Source organism: Bombus huntii, chromosome 9 (genome assembly GCF_024542735.1).
Source record: "Bombus huntii isolate Logan2020A chromosome 9, iyBomHunt1.1, whole genome shotgun sequence".
NCBI lineage: Eukaryota > Metazoa > Arthropoda > Insecta > Hymenoptera > Apidae > Bombus > Bombus huntii.
The window spans coordinates 13559576-13567516 of record NC_066246.1 but is presented as its reverse complement, the minus strand read 5'-3'; positions in this window follow the sequence as shown (position 1 = coordinate 13567516).

Sequence of the window (7941 nt, the reverse complement as noted above, 5' to 3'; positions counted from 1 at the left end):
TGACATATCACGTGTTACACCACATGTGATATCATATATAAATATTTAATAAAATACAGTTAGTGTATTTTAGAGACGAAATTTAAGTCCAGAAACAGTCTCCGGATAAGAAACTAGTCTACATTGACAATTGTCGCTAGACATGTGTTCGCAGTCAATCGTTATACGTTGGTTCTATGTTCCATGTTATCCTCCTGTGCGAAAATGAGATTTATGATTCGATGTTTGCTACTGGTGCAAGAAAAAGCGAAAGTAGAAAATTAAAAAATGTTTGTCAAAATGACATAAAGAATTGTTCAGAAATCGAACAAAGTCCAACTTCATTTTTTTAAAGAAACTACACAGTTTTTAATAAATATAATTGATTAATAGAATGTTATTTCTCATGTATTTATGTCGAAAAAACTGTTAGTGTCGAACAAACAAATTTTTGGAAGAGTTGAAAAACGAATAAAATCATAAAATCCTAGATTTCTGTTAAATATTAATAGCCAAACATATCTATGTATGTGTTGTATTTTATGGTAGAAAATTTTTTCATCATTTTAATATTAATTATTTAAATTCATATGATATCCAACTCCAGAAATGGACGTATGTATTTATTACTTAAAAGTCGTTGCGTATTATGGTTGTGCACATGTGTATCACATCAGTTCTGCCCGAGCAGTCGAGCTAGGCGGACGTAAAATATAGTGCCTCCGACATTGTGCGACAAGAGCAGAGCAACAGAACCAATCAAGGATGGAAAAAAATACCATCAATAAGAATACTAAACAAAGGAGAAACATACACTATAAAAAGGGCAGTAGACCAACAGTGCCCAATCAAAACAATAAGTGAAGTACAGGACTGCTCAAATACAAAGGAAATAGAAATGGAAATAATACAAGAAGACGACGTAAAGATCAATACCAACAAGGATCTACCACAACATAACGAAAGCTGGAAGACTGTAACTCCCAGTAAAAAAAGAAAAATAAACTCAAACACAAACGATAGGAGGACCACAGAAACAGGAAGACAGCAATGGCTACAGGAAATTCCCACACAAAACTCCTTCAGCTCACTGACAGAAGAGATGGACACAGACCCTACAGAAAAACCAAGAACACACACGCCTAAGCCACCGCCAATTTACATAGACGCAAAAATAATAGACCCCCTCATTGACCTGCTAAACAGCACGGCAGGAAAAGAAAACTACACTATCAAACAGCTCAAACTGGACCAGGTAAACGTGCAAACCAATACCCCAGAAACCTACAGAAAAGTAACTAAAGCGCTAAAGGAAAAAAACGCTAGGTATCACACTTACCAACCCAAATCCGACACGAGCTACAAAGCAGTAATCAGAGGTCTACACCCTAAAACAAATACAAACAAAATATGCGAGGAATTGGCCAAGATCGGACACCAGGTAAGAACGATCAACAACATAACCAGATTTGACACTAAGCAACCACTACCCCAATTCCTAATAGAGCTAGAACCGAAAAGCAACAACAAAGAAATATTTGAAATTAAAAAAATCTCAAACACAATAATCACAGTCGAGCCACCCAAACACAAAAAAGACATACAATGCATGCGGCGTCAACAATACGGACACACAAAAAACTACTGCAACAGAAACCCGGCGTGCGTCAAATGCGCAGGGAAGCACCTAACAGTGAACTGCCCACACACGGGAAAAATAAACGACGTAAAATGTCACAACTGCGCTAGAAATCACCCAGCCAGCTACAAAGACTGCGTAGTCAGAAAACAACGACAAAGCAAACTTTTCCCGCCGATTCGAAACAGGACACACAACAATGTCCACACGCAACAGAACAACACGAAATCTATGCCAACGCCAAATACACAGTACGTAATGAAAAATAACCACACCAACACCGTTAGAAACCGAAGCTACGCGCAAGTAGTCAACCGGTCGTCATCCTCAGATAATCAAGAACAGAACAACTACAGCAACGACGCTACAGAAATCAAAGAGCTAATAAAACATTCCATAAAAAACACCGAAATATCACAAAAATGATAAGCGACCAAAACGAACTCCTCAGACAGCAAACGCAGCAGATAACAGTCATGTTACAATTACTTACTAACATGATGAGCAAAACATAAAAATAGACACGCTTAAAATAGCAGCCTGGAACTCTAACGGCCTACAACAAAGGGTCCTAGAAACTAAAACATTCCTGTACAGCAATAACATCGACATACTACTCGTCTCAGAAATACACCTCACAATAAAAAGCTACATAAAAATACCGCACTACACCATATACGACACCAAGCATCCTTCAGGGAAAGGACACGGAGGGACGGCAGTAGTAATAAAAACGACATTAAACATCACCTACACAGCCAGGTCAGTAAGGAACATATATAAGCAACCACCGTTACCGTACAGACTAACAGCAACCAACTGCAGTTGTCAGCAGTATACGTACCGCCGCGACACAAAATTACATCGCAAATGTGGGAAGAATACTTTCGACACTTAAGTGACAAGTATATTACAGCCGGAGACTATAACTCAAAGCACACACTATGGGGATCAAGAATCACCACAGCTCGAGGCAGAACCTTGGAAAAATACATCAGAAATTATAACCTCAATATATTATCCACAGGAAGACCGACATACTGGCCGACAGACCTGAGAAAAATACCTGACCTACTAGATTTTGCAGTTACAAAGGGACTAAACGCAAATAAACTAAACATAGCACCCAGCCTCGAGCTTACCTCCGACCATACGCCCATAATAATTACATACAGAAACAAACCAATTCTTTACAGTAGCACAGAGACGCTATGCAATAAAACCACCAAATGGCAAATATTGAAAGAAATAATAGAGAGCAAAATTAGCTGCAACATCCCACTGAAAACACCTGAACACATCGATCAAGCAGTAACAACATTCACAGAAACTATCCAAGAAGCAGTAAGGGCAACCACTATACCTGAAACAACCAACAGACAAACAAAAACAGTTCCACTAGACATCCTCGAAAAAATTAGAGAAGAAAGAAAAGCGAAAGCAAAATGGCAAAAACACAGACCAAATTCAATTATGAATTGGAAAAGAGGACTAAAAATGAACGATAGTTATATAGATTCTTTCATTCATATACGCCTTATGTACATATGGATACACATTTTTCTAAATGTATAAATAATATATATCTTATTCGGCTTCACCGCAATATTTACAGATTATTTTACTTTCTATACATTTATATACATTTGCTATATACAATATACATTTGCCGCACACATATTTTTTGCATCTCGAACAGATTTTCGTAGTTTTATAACCTTTACGATATTTTACTCGACAAATTTTTCGTACATGTGAATATGAACTTGTATTTGTTGATATTTTTCGTACATTTTCTTTTTCGGCGATTCTTGATACGCAGCGCTAAGTTCTCTAGGTAACTGGAATAAAAATTCTTGCCTTGAAATTTTTCCCCTGTTGTTTCTTTACACAAAACCCAGATATTTTTTCCAGCTAGGTTCAGAATATTGAAAACCACCTGGAGGGGTCACCTACAGGATTTTGTCTTGACACTGTATTTGCTTGCCATTTGGTCATTTCGCCGAAATTCACGGCTACCCCAATCCCCTCAACCAACCAAATACCCAGTCCTACTAAATTCGCCACTATCTCAACCTCCTATGCCCAAGCAGTACAAGGCATTCAAAATAATCCGAATAGCCAAAGGGATCTTTCTCAAAATAGTGTCCCCAATTCACCTAACACAGACAACGTCTCTAGGCTTGAAAAGCTAATAGAGAAACAATCGGAGCACATAAATAATTTGCTATCGCTACTAACACTCATCATGGATAAATTAATACGCCCCGACGCAAAATAAAACCAAGACGCATAGCCCTTTGGAGTGCCAACGGTCTAGCGCAACACAAATTTGAACTAGAACTCTACCTAAAACACCAGCTCGAAACCCACTTCAGCGACAAAAACTATTTGAAAATAAATGGTTACAAATTCTACCATACCCAACACCTCAGCGGAAAAGCCCATGGCGGCACCGGAATCATAATCAAAACAAGTATTAAGCACTACGAACTTCCATCATTCCAGAAAGACTACCTCCAAGCAACAAACGTAGCAATAGAAAACTGTCATGGTACAATCACCACTTCAGCAGTATACTGCCCTCCCAGACACTCCATCGCCAAAGAAGACTTTGATAACTTCCTGGACACCCTGGGCAATAGATTCATAGCTGGGGGAGACTATAACGCCAAGCACACCCAATGGGGCAGCAGACTGGATACAGTAAGAGGCAAAAACCTCTTAAACAGCATAATAACCAACAACCTCAACTACCTCACCACATACGAACCCACATACTGGTCCACCGACACTAACAAAATACCCGACCTTTTGGACTTCTTCGTAACTAAAAATATCTCATCAAGACATGTCCAAATCAACTCCTCGGCTGATCTCTCCTCTGATCATTTCCCCGTGATAGCAACAATCAGTTCAACAATCATCGAGAATACACCAACTGGCAGCTCTTTAGAGAAGTTTACTCACTCAACTTCAGCTTTAACTTCACTAGAAACTAAGGAAGAAATCGAAGCAGCCACGGAATACTTAAACACGAGCATAATAAACGCCTTCCGCCTCTCCACACCGACAAAGACGTCTAACAGCAAACATGAATATCGCCAATACATATTAAAAAAAAATAGCAGAAAAACGTAGACTAAGAAGAGTATGGCAGACCCATAGAACACCGGATGACAAACGCAAACTAAACAACGCAACTAGAAAGCTATCCAAAACCATAAAAAATTACAAAAACGACTGTTTCCAAAAATATCTCGCCAGTTTATCCCCCACAGCTAACTCCAACTACTCACTATGGAAGGCCTCCAGGAAACTCACGCGCCGCCCTCAAATAATCCCTCCAATCCGCCGTCCGCAAGGTGGATGGACGCGCAGCCCTATAGAAAAAGCCGACCTGTTTGTTAAATACTTGTCTAAAGTATTCAAACCCCATTCCTCCAAAGCTGCCGCGGACGTTACTGAATACCTGCACACCCCCTTTCAAATGTCCCCTCCTATCGAACCCTTCACTTCTGCAGAGACTATAGAAACAATCAGTCGCCTAAATCCCAAGAAAGCAGCAGGGCACGACCTAACAGGCAATAAAGCAATCAAAGAATTTCCCATAAAAGGGATCGCACTCATCACATCGATTTTTAATGCTATCCTTCGCCTGGAACACTATCCTAAGGCTTGGAAAATCTCATTGATTACCCTCATCCCTAAACCCGGTAAACCGATATACGAAACCAGCTCCTATCGCCCTATCAGTCTTTTAGCTACCCTGTCTAAACTATTCGAGAAGATGCTCACGAATCCTTCCACTCCTAGAGGACTTGAAAACACTCCCAGATCACCAATTCGGCTTCCGAAAACAACATTCAACAGTAGAGCAAATCCATCGCATAACCCATACGATCAGGGAAACCCTCGAAAAGAAAAAATATTGCTCAGCGGTTTTCCTAGACATCCAACAGGCATTCGACAAAGTATGGCATGAAGGGCTACTTTACAAGCTTAAAAAGATCTTACCCCACCCCTACTACTCCATCCTAAAATCCTACTGTAATATCGAAAAATAAGGATAGAAATTTTTTTTTCGATTACTTACAATTTATTAATATTAAATTGAATATACAAATATAAATTGGACAGAGAACGATATTTAACGGAAACTAAATGCAATACTCGTATCTATATCAAATAACTTTACAGTTATTTGACCACTCTCGTCACAACGAATCTAACACACACACTCTCTCTCTCTAACAACTCTATCAATTCGACGACTCAAAACCTCTAACGACTCTACTCTTCGACGACTCAATTAGCTCTGATCTCCACCAATACACTCCTGCCCGGTCGTGCTCGTTCTTGCTCTCGTCCTCTCACACACATACACACTTTTCGGCTCACATACTCTGGCCTCTCGATTGCTATTCCTTGAAATATGAAACCGTACCTCTGTTTTGACGCTGCTTATCCTTTCTCGCGTCGCTGTTACTAGGCGCTCTTGGATGTAAACAAACCACGAAAGACGACGTACACGGTCTTTTTCTATTTTCAACCGACCTCTAATTCAAATCTATTCTACGATATTACACTCGGCCTTTCCTGACAATCACATCTGCCCTCAGATGTGCTCATCATCGCTGCTCGCACTTACATCACTATCGTTAACATTCCACCACTTCATGTGATCGGCTGCCGTGATCGTGCTGCTCTCGCTGCACTACGTATCGGTCATTTCGCAGGACCTTTACTTTTAGTTAAGGAACTTCGGATGCAGCTTTAGTCGGGGACCGCCCTGCGTCCTGTATGCTGTCGCCTTCTTGCGTCTCTTGTTATACGCCCACTTGTCTCGGGCTTGGATCTTCTCGATCCGTCTCTTTGCGTCTGCACGCAACTGATCTCGTTCCTCTTGGAACACCACGGTCTGTTCGTCCTCGATGCTACTGCTCCTCCTTCGCTCTTCCTCTATCTTCCTCTCCGTTGTTTGTTTACCCATTTCACTCTTGTCAGGGGCTTTGATCGTCGTGGCAGCATCGTGACATTTTCGTAGGCTCGGTTCGTACATGGAAGACGTTAACAACTTACCATCTACCGAGACTATGATCTCTTCTTTTTCGAAGGTCTTCACGTTCATCGTGTCCTCGACAATCCCATCGTCGTCCTCGTCATCCACATCCTCTGTATATCGAATCTTCGTATCGATATTATTGGAGGGATTCCGCACGTGCGACTTCCCTTATCTTTTCGTTCGCCTTGCATTGATTCTCTTCGAGTCTAACCGAAAACTTGAAACAACCCTCACACCCGCAACGCTATCCTTCTCAGTAAATTCGCAAATATCATCAACAACATCCTGTTGCTGTTTAGCCAGATTCTTCCTCCTCGTGATGTTCGTTAAGTCCTCCTGCTGGCCGCAAGAATCCGACGAGGACACCATCTCGTGGTCCACTTTACCAATCACCACGTATCTTGCCACTATTCTCCGTTCCTCCGACACTTGCTGCACAGCTGCCCGATACTTCTTCAAAACTTCTGCCAACTCTTCTTTATTTTCTTCCAATTGCGACAGTAGCTCAGTTCGTTCGCGACTAGCTACATTAACACGATCTTCTGCTTCGGAACGTTGCCGCAGTGCTTCCTGCAACGAAGCCTGCGTCTCATTCAGTTCTTGCTCCAGTGCCTGTTTCGCTTTAACTGCAACTGCTCTAGCGCATTCTGCATCTTCTAACTGGTTCTTCAGCTGTGCTACTTACCAAATGTTAACTCTTCAAGCTCTTGGCCCAATGTCCTCAATCTTTCTTCCTTCAATTCGATTTCCAATCTTGCGTCACTAAGGTTCTGTTCTATGGTAAACTTCTCCGCGATCGCGATTTCTTTTTCTCTAGTTAATCTTTTACGTTGCGCTTTCTCTTGCCGCAGATCGTTCATTAGATTCTGAGTTTCTGAATCAAATTTGCGCTGTTTCTTTTCCAGAAGATTATTCCTAGCTGTTTGTTCTTCCAACAGTAGTCTCAAGTCGTGCATCTCGCCATTCAGACTTTGCACGCGTCGTTTCCATTGTCCAACAACCTGACGTTGTTCCTCGACCTCTTCGTAAGCATCAGCTAATTTCTTCTCCAATTGCTTCTTAAATCCAACCAGTTGCTCAAGATCATCCTCATGTTGCTGGGCACTTACTACATTTTCAAATTCATTCCTCAACGCTCTCTTTAGCTTTGCCCAGGACTTCGCGCATCGCTCTTGTCGTACGAAGGCCTGAGCGGAGCCTGCGAGTAATTTCTTAGCATAGGTCACCATGTGGGCGTCTGACCAACCACACACTTCTG